Below are 13,903 nucleotides of genomic sequence, written 5' to 3' on the forward strand. Positions count from 1 at the left end.
CAAGAAGGTTGTTTTTAATGAGGTGGTCACTCAGTTGGTTGTAAACCAGGCGTTCAAGGAGTTTAGAGGAAAAGGGGAGCAAGGAGATTGGGCGTAGGTTGTTAAGATTGGTAGGGTCCAAGGACGGCTTTTTGAGTATGGGGGTGACCAGTGCATGTTTTAGAGCATCGGGGAAGATGCCAGAGGTGAGGGAGAGATTGAAGATGTGGGTTAGAGAGTGTAGGATGGGGTCAGAGGGTGACCGTAGCATTTGAGAGGGAATAGGGTCCAAGGGACAGGTGGTTAGGCGGGCGATAGAAAGGAGTTTAGCAACTTCATCTGTAGTAGTAGATTTGAATAGGGGGAGTGTCAGTTGTATCTGTTGACATGGGGTCTTAGCTGGGGGAGATACCTGTAGAATAGAGATTTCATCATGGATTGTATCAATCTTGTTTTTGAAGTGATTAGCGATTTCCTGGGCAGTGAGTAAGTCAGTGGGTGGAGGCGGTGGAGGACAAAGTAGAGAGTTGAAGGTAGAGAAGAGTTTACGGGGATTGGATGAGAAAGTGTTAATAAGAGTTGTAAAATAGGTTTGCTTGGCAGTGTGGAGGAAAGAATAGTATATTTGGAGGGCAGATTTGTATTGGTTGAAGTCTTTGAGAGACTTATGCCGCGTACACACGGTCGGACTTTTCGTCTACAAAAGTCCAACGGACGCCGACGGACTAAAGCTGGCTGGTAATCCGATCGTGTGTGGGCTTCTCCGGACTTTCAGCAGACTTTTTCAGCCTCAAATCCGACGGACTTTAGATTTGAAACATGCTTCAAATCTTTACGTCGTAACTACGACGGACCCCGAAATCCGCTCGTCTGTGTGCTAGTCCGACGGACAAAAACCCATGCTAGGGCAGCTATTGGCTACTGGCTATGAACTTCCTTATTTTAGTCCGGTGTACGTCATCACGTACGAATCCGTCGGACTTTTGTGTGGTCGTGTGTAGGCAAGTCCGTTCGTTAGAAAGTCTGCTGCAAGTCCGCCGAAAGTCCGCCGGAAGTCCGCCAGAAGTCTGTCGGACAGGCTGTCGGACTTTTGTAGACGAAAAGTCCGACCGTGTGTACGCGGCATTAGTCTTGTGCCACAGACGCTCAAGAGCGCGACTACGTTTTTTGAGAATTTTAGTGTCATCTGTTTGCCAGGGTTGTAGGGGTGGAGGCCTGATTCTGCATGTAGTGAGGGGAGCGAGCTTATCCAGGGTGGAGGACAGAGATTTATTGTAGATGGACATGGCTTGGTTGGGGCAGGACAGGGGAAAGATTTTGTCATAGAGGTGGTCAGTAGCAGAATAGAGGAGACAGGAGTTGAAGTTGCGAACGTTTCTACGGGTGATGGTTAGGCGATTGGAGGGAAAGGTAATACTAACAAGTCACATGACACCAGGGAGGGAAAATGGCTAATTGGTCCCAATTTGGACATTTTCACTTAGGGGTGTACTCACTTTTGTTGCCAGTGGTTTAGACATTAATGGCTGTGTGTTGAGTTATTTTGAAGGAACAGCAAATTTATACTGTTATACAAGCTGTAGACTCACTACTTTACATTGTAGCAAAGTATAATTTCTTCAGTGTATATATATATACATATATATATATATATATATATATATATATATATATATATATATATATATACACACACACACACTATGTTGTCAAAAATATTGGGACGCCTGCCTTTACACGCACATGAACTTTAATACCACCCCAGTCTTAGTCTGCAGGGTTCAATATTGAGTTGGCCCACCCTTTGCAGCAATATTAGCTTCAACTCTTCTGGGAAGGCTGTCCACAAGGTTTAGGAGTGTGTCTATGGGAATGTTTGACCATTCTTCCAGAAGCGCATTTGTTAGGTCAGGTACTGATGTTGGACAAGAGGGACTGGCTCGCAGTCTCCGCACTAATTCATCCCAAAGGTGTTCTATGCGGTTGAGGTCAGGACTCTGTGCAGGCTTGTCAAGTTCCTCCACCCAAAACTGGCTTATCCATGTCTTTATGGACCTTGCTTTGTGCACTGGTCCAAATCCTTAGGTGGAGGGGGGATTATGGTGTGGGTTTGGACTTGGCCCCTTAGTTCCAGTGAAGGGAACACTTAAGGCACCAGCATACCAAGACATTTTGGACAATTTCATGCTTCCAACTTTGTGGGAACAGTTTGGGGATGGCCCAAAGCAAGGTCCGTAAAGACATGGATGAGCGAGTTTGGGGTGGAGAAACTTGACTGGCCTGCATAGAATCCTGACCTTAACCCGATAGAGCACCTTTGGGATGAATTAAAATGGCGACTGCGAGCCAGGCCTTCTCTTCCACATCAGTGCCTAACCTCACAAATGCGATTCTGGAAGAATGGTCAAACATTCCCATAGACACACTCCTAAACCTTGTGGACAGCCTTCCCAGAAGAGTTGAAGCTCTTATAGCTGCAAAGGGTGGGCCAACTCAGTATTGAACCCTACGGACGAAGACTGGGAAGTCATTAATGTTCATGTGTGTGTAAAGGCAGGCATCTCAATACTTTTGACAAAAGTGTGTGTATACTGTATACTTGGTTTGTGTGTACTTGAGTGTGTTTTCACATTTGTGGAGGTGTTTTATTATTATTTTTTTATCCTTTCTCGTATATACTTTTTGATTCACAAACATATTTACGTTTTATAAATTAGCATGGAAGGGTTGCATTATTATTTAAAAAGAAAAATCACTGTAGCTTTTTTTGTGTTTCACCTGGACATCCCTTGCATAGGTGTGCACAGCCTATTATATTAGGGTGTGCACCTCAAAGCTCAAACGTATGTGTGTGTGTGTGCATGTGTGTTTATACTGATGGTGACAGTTATAATTTTTATTATTTTATTTTTTACAATTTTTTAAAAATTTTTTAGGAGCCCTGTTAGGTGGCTTTGGTGAAATGTCAGGGGTTTAAACAGGGGGAGAATCTGCACCATAGAGGGTGAATAGGGTATACCTGGCACACCCTGTGCGCATGCCTATGATCCCTTATATTGTGAAAACACTACTGACATACAATATATAACTTGCCCTGTGCGCATGTGCACCCATCTGCTAACTAATTGCAGTAGCACCTTTCCACCTTATCAAATAAACATTGCTTTACAGAGTTCTTTTTTTCAACAGCCAGAGGATGAAGGGCCCTCTTTCTGTAATGTGCAAATTACAATTTTACCTTCATTTTGCGGTTCATCTGATTGAAGTCCACTTTGTAAGACACCAGCAGTATAAAAATGACTTTCCTAAACCAACTCTCCGATGATATGAATTGAAGTGTGCGCAAGATAAGAGATTTCCTCTAAGTAAAAGGCAGAGAAGTATGCAGAGCAAAATCTATCTTCTAATATTTTTCGACATTGAAGCTGGCAAGCGGCTATTATAGATGCTTATCACAGGTTTTTCAGGAAATAACGTGAAGGCAGCCAGCATGAAAAGGATTAGGGCATGAAAATCAAACTGCTAGGACTTGAAAACTGATTCCGTTTATTATGCAGGATTGCTATCAGTGTTAAAGAACCACTCCGCAGTACGTGACTCATTGTGTTACTATAAACAGCTTTGGAGAAATATTTTCTCATTCTTTTATGGTATTGGTAAATCAAGGTAATGATATCATAAGCCAAAATCTTTTGTTGGCAGACTGGAAAAGGATTACCACGTCTGTCAGATTTGTGTTGCTGTCTTTGTCACTTTTTGTCCCAGTGACCACATGGGAAGTCACCGTATTTATCGGCGTATAACACACACTTTTTTCCCCTTAAAATCAGGGGAAAATCATGTGTGAATGTTATACGCCGATCCCTGCTGTCTCTGAGGGAAGCAGACCGAGCGCCGCTGAATTACATAGAGCCACGATCTCCTGTGTACCCAGTGCTCCGTCACTCACAGCCACGCCTCCTGGCCCCGCATTGGACCACTGTTCTGTCTATTATATGAGCAGGGCCAGGAAGCGTGGCTGTGAGTGACGGAGCGCTGGGTACACAGGAGGTCGTGGCTCTGTGTAATTCAGCGGCGCTCGCTCCTTCTCTTGCCTTGGAGACAGCAGGGATAATCCAACACTGGTGAGGCTGCAATGATGGGAAAGGTGGGGCTGCAGATGGACACTGAACAGGCTGCATTGATGGGCAATTTAATGGCTGCAGATGGACACTGAACAGGGTGCATTGATGGGCAATTTACAGACTACAGATGGGCACTGAGCAGTGTGCATTGATGAGCTGTGACCCTAATTTTGCTTCAAAGTTCTCTATTTAAAATGTAAGTTTGTCCCTTAAACTTCCCTCCTAAAATAGGGTGTGTGTTATACACCGATAAATACGTTTATAATTAGTCAGGTTGGAAAATGACATAAGTCCATCTAAGCGGGGGTCTCCAAACTTTCTAAGCAAAGGGCCAGTTTACTTTTCTTTAGCCTTTAGGGGGGTTGGACTGTGACCAGTGGGAATAGAACATGCCCCGGCATCAGTGCCCCATAATTGGTTTTAAAGAGTGGAATAGTGCCCCATTGTTGATATCAATGGGGAGAATAGTACTCCATTGATGGGGGTCAGTAGGGGGAATGGTACCCCATTGATGGTGTCAGTAGGGGCAATGGTGCCCCATGATTGGTGAAAAGAGATGCCGCTCTAGGAAGGGTGTCTGGAAATGTAGCCCTCCTCAGAATAGAAACAGCAGGTGCTGGCTAAGCATAGGTAATTGGATGAAGGGAAGATTCTGGACAGCCGCACTCAAAATCAAATGCCTTTATTAAAAAAAACGAGGTAATAATCCAAAAAGTACAAGCCACAACATACAATGGATCACAGGATCTGACGAGTTTTACACTTTCAAAAGTGCTTATTCATAGCTTATGCCACATCATTGGTGTTAGTTGCTGGAATAGTGCTCCAAGAGTCAGATAAAGGCAGGAAAAGGGCCAAATCCAGCCCCCGGGCCACAGTTTGGAGACCGCTGTTTCAACAAGTAGAAAATAAATAAATAAATAGATTAAATAGAAAACCTCCATATACAGAATTCTATACCCACGGTTAATTCAGAGGAAGGCAAAAAATCCTATCAGCATGATCCAATTTGCTCCAGTGGGGAAAAATAAATTGCCTCCCTAATGCCTAAGAAGGCAATCGGATATTCCCTGGATGAACAATATCTGGTATTACCTAAAAATTTTAATATCCAGTTATATTTTATACATTTAGGAAATCATTCAGCTCTTTTAAATACAATCTACTTAGCTGGTCAGAGCTAGTTCTTTTCCTTGGAGTCTATTCCATTTTCACAGCTCTTACTGTAAAGAAGCCTTTCTGTTTCTGAAGGTTAAATCTTTTTTTCCTCCAGGTCTAGGAGAGCTCTATTGTCCTTGGTAGTGACTTTGAACTCAATAACTCAACACCAAGTTCTCTATATGGACCACTTACAGTATATATTTATCTGGGGGGGGGGGGGGGGGGGGGGTCGCAGCATGAAAACATTTTCTAAGTGAGCTGAAAAAATTCTTCATTTTTAAATATCCAAGGCCATCCAACAGGAAAAGAAATGCCAATGTTTGTTTTATTACTGTAAAAAAATAGAAGGGTTTGGTACTGCTTTAACATATTCTGTAAGCACAGTTCCACTTTAACTTCTTTTGTACCACTGTACGTTTATCAAAGCAGATTGCCACCCCTTTTTTACCCTGTGCCGTTTATGAATGGCACTGGATATATGACCCATAGGCGTCCGACGTGCCTGGAGATCGCTGCATACCCAACTGACACAGAGACACTGTACCCCGCCAATTTGAGGTGTTGAGTACCATGTGATCGCTGTGATTGGCCATCACAATGATCACATGGTACTGTTTACAGTGCTGAGCCCTCCCTTCATCTTATAACAAGGGAAAGAGCAAGATTGTGTAATTGTGAAAGGGGACAGATTGAATGGATCAGCATCTGCAGATTAATTCATTCTGTTTCAGTGACATCGGAATCAATTTTGTTAACCCTTTCATGCCCCCCTCCTCTCCTACACATACTAGCTTCATACCGTCTAATGTGACTTGTATATTAACCCTTTCCCCTCCCTTAATCCTGCACATCTGAACATTAACCCCTTTATTTCCATGATGCCACTGTATGTGACCAGTATATTAACTCCTTCCCTACCTCTGTGTATGACCTGTACATTAATGTTTTTTATTTATTTTTTTAATTTAGTGTACCCTCCTCTATCTTTGTGTTTATCCCCCTCAGTATCAGCATGCTTCTTCATTTCCAAAAAATCGTGGCCAAAAAATTAAAGCACCTTTTGGGTTCTCTACTTTCCAAAAAAAAAGTAATTTCGGGGGTTCACGCTATTCTGGCATTTTTATTTTAACAGAAATAAGGAAAATCTTCTTTTCTTTCCAGAAATTTGGGTCTTTTTATTTTTATATCGTAAAAAAAGAAAAAAAAAAACAGTGGTTAGTAAATACCACCAAAAGAAAGCTCTGTCTGTCTAAAAAAATATACAGTGGGGGCGGAAAGTATTCAGACCCCCTTAAATTTTCCACTCTTTGTTATATTGCAGCCATTTGCTAAAATCATTTAAGTTCATTTTCTTTCCTCATTAATGCACACGCAGCACCCCATATTGACAGAAAAACACAGAATTGTTGACATTTTTGCTAATTTATTAAAAAAGAAAAACTGAAATATCACATGGTCCTAAGTATTCAGACCCTTTGCTCAGTATTCAGTAGAAGCACCATTTTCATCTAATACAGCCATGAGTCTTTTTGGGAAAGATGCAACAAGTTTTTCACACCTGGATTTGGGGATCCTCTGCCATTCCTCCTTGCAGATCCTCTCCAGTTCTGTCAGGTTGGATGGTAAATGTTGATGGACAGCCATTTAGTTCTCTCCAGAGATGCTCAATTGGGTTTAAGTCAGGGCTCTGGCTGGGCCAATCAAGAACAGTCATTGAGTTGTTGTGAAGCCACTCCTTCGTTATTTTAGCTGTGTGTTTAGGGTCATTGTCTTGTTGGAAGATAAACCTTCGGCCCAGTCTGAGGTCCTGAGCACTCTGTAGAAGGTTTTCGTCCAGGATATCCCTGTACTTGGCCGCAATCATCTTTCCCTCGATTGCAACCAGTCGTCCTGTCCCTGCAGCTGAAAAACACCCCCACAGCATGATGCTGCCACCACCATGCTTCACTGTTGGGACTGTATTGGACAGGTGATAAGCAGTGCCTGGTTTTCTCCACACATACCGCTTAGAATTAAGGCCAAAAAGTTCTATCTTGGTCTCATCAGACCAAAGAATCTTATTTCTCACCATCTTGGAGTCCTTCAGGTGTTTTTTAGCAAACTCCATGCAGGCTTTCACGTGTCTTACACTGAGGAGAGGCTTCTGTCAGGCCACTCTGCCATAAAGCCCCGACTGGTGGAGGGCTGCAGTGATGGTTGACTTTCTACAACTTTCTCCCATCTATCGACTGCATCTCTGGAGCTCAGCCACAGTGATCTTTGGGTTCTTCTTTACTTCTCTTACCGTGGCTCTTCTCCCCCTATAACTCAGGTTGGCCGGACGGCCAGCTCTAGGAAGGGTTCTGGTAGTCCCAAATGTCTTCCATTTAAGGATTATGGAGGCCACTGTGCTCTTAGGAACCTTAAGTGCAGCAGAAATTTTTTGTAACCTTGGCCAGATCTGTGCCTTGCCACAATTCTGTCTCTGAGCTCTTCAGGCAGTTCCTTTGACCTCATGATTCTCATTTGCTCTGACATGCACTCTGAGCTATAAGGTCTTATATAGACAAGTGTGTGGCTTTCCTAATCAAGTCCAATCAGTATAATCAAACACAGCTGGACTCAAATGAAGGTGTAGAACCATCTCAAGGATGATCAGAAGAAATGGACAGCACCTGAGTTAAATATATGAGTGTCACGCAAAGGGTCTGAATACTTAGGACCGTGTGATATTTCAGTTTTTCATTTTTAATAAATCTGCAAAAATGTCAACAATTTTGTGTTTTTCTGTCAATATGGGGTGCTGTGTGTACATTAATGAGGAAAAAAAATGAACATAAATGATTTTAGCAAATGGCTGCAATATAACAAAGAGTGAAAAATTAAAGACGGTCTGAATGCTTTCCGTCCCCACTGTATATATAAATATATGCGTATATATATGTGTGTGTGTGTAAATGTATGTGTGTATATATATATATATATATATATATATATATATATATATATATATATATATATATATATATATATATAATCTGGATACGAATGCAGAAGTTGTCAGTCAAACTATCACGGTGCTGAAAACTGAAAAAATGGCATGATAATAAAGGGGTATTACAGGCTGGTACTTAAAGTGGAACTTCACCCAAAAGGGGAAGTTGAATTTGTTTGCAATCTTCCCTCTCCACTGCCACATTTGGCACTTTTTGGAGGGGAAGAGAAAGCGGGTACCTGGTTTTGACAGGTACCCGCTTCCACTTCCGTTCAGATGTGCCTCAGCGACCAGAGTCGGACGTTCGGCCCCCACCCCTTTCCTTGCAGCCTTCTGGGACCTGTGATGTGTCCCAGAAGGCTGCGAGGAAAGGGGTGGAGGCCGAACTATGGGACCATTCACAAAGAGCAGCACGACTTGCACATGCACAGTAGGAAACCAGCTGTGAAGCTACAAGGCTTTACTGCCTGTTTCTCCTACTTACGATGCCGGCGACTGCACGCAAAGCCGATTGAAAAATTGACTCGGGTAAGGATATCGCTGGATCCCTGAACAGTCAAGTGTCCTTATATTAAAAGTTATCAGCTACAGTATTTATAGCTGCTTACTTTTAATTTGATTGAAGGAGCCTGGAACTCCTCTTTAAGTGGTAAGGTCTTCTGTTGCCAATATGCAGTACAACAGGGGCACAATTAATTGTGTCTTTGGCTGCTTCTTGATAATGAAGAATAACATTATGTTGGAGGCCTTTTTTAAGTTTTTGTATTTTTATTTATTTTATTTTTTATTTTTTGAGGACTCAGATTTGGAAAGATTGTAAAGAGCCTAGAAAGCGGTATGCTGTGTCCTTTGTTTTATTAGCATGGAACATTGATAAGCACTGTAGTGGTTGTAGGGAGCACATACACACTTGGATCCAACATTGAATTGGACTTGGCCTGCACTAAAGAAGGTACAAGAGCCTTAACATTTTTTTTTTCTGCAGCACCATAGGCTCATTAAAAGATTTACAGATATCCTATACTGACAGATATAATCTGCAGAGATACTGAACAATTTGACTACAGCATTATGATCTGGCCACACTATGGCTGCACCAACATCATAGCATAGCCAGACCAGGGCTGATGGGAGTAAAACTATGCAGCTGTAGGCATCTATTAAAAAAGACATTAAGAAATCCATGCTCGGTGACCCATAATAATGCAGTACCAGCTACATGTCTGAAATAGTAGGCTTTTCCAGAGAAAAAATGCTGATCTTATCATCTGTAATGGTTCAGCAGTTTTATCCTCCTGCGGGATAGTCACAGTCGATACTGTTTTGTCTTACAAAAAAATGCACTGAAATCTGTAACATAATTTCTGCTAAAGCAAGGGCTATAAAAAAATAGCTATATAAATGGCATGTACTTTAAATATGTATTGATGTATAAGCCATGTACAGCATAGAAGAAGGCTATCCTACCCTCTCAGGCAGTGCCATTTGTTAAAACAAGATAAACCTAGTATCTTAAAGCTAAATTCTGGATACATACAAAATAATATAAATTAATGTAGCTATTTAGCCAATAAAAAATCAATACGTGTACTGGTATTTTTTAACACTAATGTACTCTGAATAGTTAACATTTTTTGTACTTTCCTTAGACTTATTTTATTCTACTTAGCAGTTCAGTTGTATGTGGGGTAATGTTTTGGGCATGTTTTGGCCTGGCATCAGCCTCTTATAATAATATATACAGTAGAGAAGGGCAGCACTAGGGAAAGATCATGCATGCTGTATGCATGTGGGAAGACATGGAACCTACTGATTGGAGGAAAGAGCAGTGGGATAAGCTCACCATTCTTCTGCTACTCTTTTATTGTCCAATTGCAGGCTGTGAGCATGGAGCAAGCTATATTGCTCTGAATGCAGTAAACAAAGGTAAAGTCACCAACATCTAATGCTGCATACGCACGACCAGACTTTCCAGCAGAAAAGGTCCGACGGAATCATTCAGTCGGACATTCCGATCGTGTGTGGGCTTCATCAGACTTTTTCTTTCTAAAATTCTGATGGACCTAGAAATAGTAATATAATAATAAAAGGTGCAGCGCTAACTCAATGGGTGACCATACAGAGAAATATATAATATATAATAAACCGGAAGCAAAAAGAAATGTCCAACAGTAAATGTCCCAAAAAGACTGACATAAATCCACCAGAGGTGTGATGATAACAGCAGACAATGATGTGTGATACTGGAACCCTTCACCATAGATCGAATGGCCTCTCACCATTCGATCTATGGTGAAGGGTTCCAGTATCACACATCATTGTCTGCTGTTATCATCACACCTCTGGTGGATTTATGTCAGTCTTTTTGGGACATTTACTGTTGGACATTTCTTTTTGCTTCCGGTTTATTATATATTATATATTTCTCTGTATGGTCACCCATTGAGTTAGCGCTGCACCTTTTATTATTATTTGTCTAGAGGGATTTGATCGTTTACCCTGGTGTTCAGCTGCTTCATTTTTTATTTACATTTTTATTTTGTGACATACGTGCGCTGATATACTTTTATAATTTTGACCTAGAAATAGAACATGTTTCAAATCTTTCCGATGGAATCAGTTCCTATCGGGAAAACCGCTCGTCTGTATGCTATTCCGACGGACCAAAAACAACGCAAGGGCAGCTATTGCCTACTGGCTATCGAACTTCCTTCTTCTAGTTGTACGTCATCGCATTCTAAACAATCGGACTTTGGTGTGATCGTGTGTAGGCAAGTCCGTTTCAGTGGAACTCCTTCGGAGAGACCGTCGGAGACTATTCTGACAGAAAGTCCGGACGTGTGTACGCGGCATAACTCAAAAAACCCTGTGCTGGAATACATCATACATTTTTCTATTTTAACAGTCATTTGTGCAACTGCTGCCACCCTTAAAGTGTTACTAAACCCACAACAGTAAAATCATTCTGTATGTGTAGCATAGCATGCTTGTTATACTCACTGTGGAACTTAAGGGGTTAATCCTCTGCATTGTGTAAAAAGGCTGTTTTATCCTGTATACACAGATCCTCCCCTCCTGCACTGGCTATCTGGGGAAAGCCAGCTAACACGGGCAGGGTAGCCAGCCTGCACATGGTCAGTTGTGTCTTTTATGCTGGCGAGAACATTTACCTTTTCTCAGAGCTAGCCAGGTCACATGATATTGGCATCACACATGTGGGCGTATATACAGGCTGCAGTGGAAATCTCCTCCTACCTGAACTCTGAGCACTGGAGTAACTATGCAGTTTATTACTGACCGTGGTATACAGATCAGCCAAAAAGGTATATAGTGGAAATATTTTAATGTAAAAAAAAGATTTATAAGCTATGGGCACTGCGGGGGGACGGGGGGGGGGGGGGGTTAGATGAACTCTTTTCATATTACTGGGTTCAATCAACTTTACAAAGTTCATAAATTCAATATCTCAAAGTGTCCATTAATCTTCATTAACCACTTCAATACAGGGCACTTTCACACCTTCCTGCCCAGGCCAATTTTCAGCTTTCAGTGCTGTCACTTTTTAAATGACAATTGCGCGGTCATGCTACACTGTACCCAAACTACATTTTTATCATTTTTTTCCCACAAATAAAGCTTTCTTTTGGTGGTATTTGATCAACTCTGCGGTTTTTATTTTTTGCTAAACAAATGTTTTTGTTATAAAATTTTGTAAATAAGTAAGTTTTCTCCTTCACTGATGGGCACTGATAAGCTGCACTGATGGGCACTGATGAGATGGCACCAATGAGATGGCACAGATGAGGTGGCACTGATGGGCACTAATAGGCGGCACTAATGGGCACTGATAGGTGGCACTGATATGTGGCACTGATGGGCATTGATAGGCGGCACTGATGGGCACTCATAGGTGGCACTGGTGAGCACTGATGGGCACTGATAGGCGACACTGATGGGCACTGAAAGGCTGCACTGATGGGTACTTATGGGTGACACTGATAGACGGCACTGCTGGGCACTGATAGGCGGCACTGATGGGCACTGAAAGGTGGCACTGATGGGCACTGGATTTCACTGATAGGCAGCACTGGCACTGGCAGGCATTTTTCAATGCACTGATTGGCAGCTGCCTGGGCACTGATTGGCTGCTGCCTGGGCACTGATTGACATTTCCCTGGTGGTCTAGGGTGGCATACCTGGTGGTCCAGTGTGGTGGCCATCCCTGGTGGTCCTGGTAGCATCCTGGTGGTCCTGGGTGGGCATCCAAGGGGGGGCTGCACTGATAAACAATCAGCACAGACCCCCCCTGTCAGGAGAGCAGCCGATCGGCTCACCTCTAGTCGCATCTGTCAGACGCGAGTGAGGAAAAGCCGATCACCGGCTCTTCCTGTTTACATCGTGATCAGCCGTGATTGGTGTGTACTTACCTATTTTTTATTCTGCTCCGGGCCAGTTACGTGATCCAGCATTTTCGGCTCAAGGAGCAGTCGACAATGGCTGGGAATTAGGAGAGCAGTGATGTCCTTCATACGCTCACATAGGCCAGTTGTAATCAGTGCTTCCTTCTCCCCCCTGCAGCATCCACCCACTGACACAGGGGAGTCGGAACTGCAAGATTACATGACCAGACCGAATAAAAATTGGTAAGGCTAACCATACATTATATAATTTTTTTGTTAAATATTTCTTTAGATTTACCAAAACCATATATAATTGGGGGTCAGACCTATACATGTTCAATTTGTATGCAATCAGGCAGGACCTTGCACTACATAGTTGAAGGTAAATCTTAAGGGCACCGAATAACAAAATTGTATAATGTATGGCCAGCTTAAGTGCACACTTTTTTTTTATACAGGTTGGGCAGGATAGGTAAGAGGAGGGGGGAAGGAACACTTTTAAGAATAGCTAGACTGAAGCTTTTCTTTCACTTCCAGGCTGGGTTCACACTGTGTGACAGCAGGGGTCCGGTGTGTTCCCGTTCTCAGTTCCAGGGACGAATCAGGTCTGCATTTTTGCCTGAATTCGGACCTGAAACTGAGCCAAAGACACACAGGACCCCTGTGCAATGCGCTCCGCAGACGCCTTGGAGCTGTCTGAAGCGGCTCCATTGAGAGCCAGTCAAAGTTTCCTGTCATGCAAATTGGATGCGGGGAAACTCTACATTCGTGTTTGTGGCACGACAATTTGTGTACCGTTAGCAAGCAAGACAAGATCCTGGCACACGCCCTTTTGACAAAAATCAGATGCTCGGTTGGCCAACAATCATACCGCGAGTACGAGGCTTAAGAGTCAGATTAAGGTTTCGGGTCACGCTATGTAGAAAGTCAGTTTTATTTGCACTTGTTTTAGCACCAAGACACCATAAGTACCTGGCACCAGAATCTTGGGGCCACAAATCAGTGATTCATGACTGGCCTGGTACCAATGATTTGGTGTGAAACAAATGTGATACTTATAGTAAAAATGGGATCAAGTTCTCCACCCAATGGATCATTTTAATTCATGCTATTTTGTTAGTCAGAGAAAAAACACACACCATAGAAGCAAAGCATTTTATTCACAAACTCCAGAAAATTACCATTAACCTTTTTCTTTCCTTTCCCACTAGATTACTTCTGCAGCTTGTGATACAAAAACTACTGCCATACTTGGTCTTAACGTG

The sequence above is a fragment of the Aquarana catesbeiana genome, linkage group LG05 (assembly GCF_042186555.1).
Source record: "Aquarana catesbeiana isolate 2022-GZ linkage group LG05, ASM4218655v1, whole genome shotgun sequence".
Taxonomy (NCBI): Eukaryota; Metazoa; Chordata; class Amphibia; order Anura; family Ranidae; genus Aquarana; species Aquarana catesbeiana.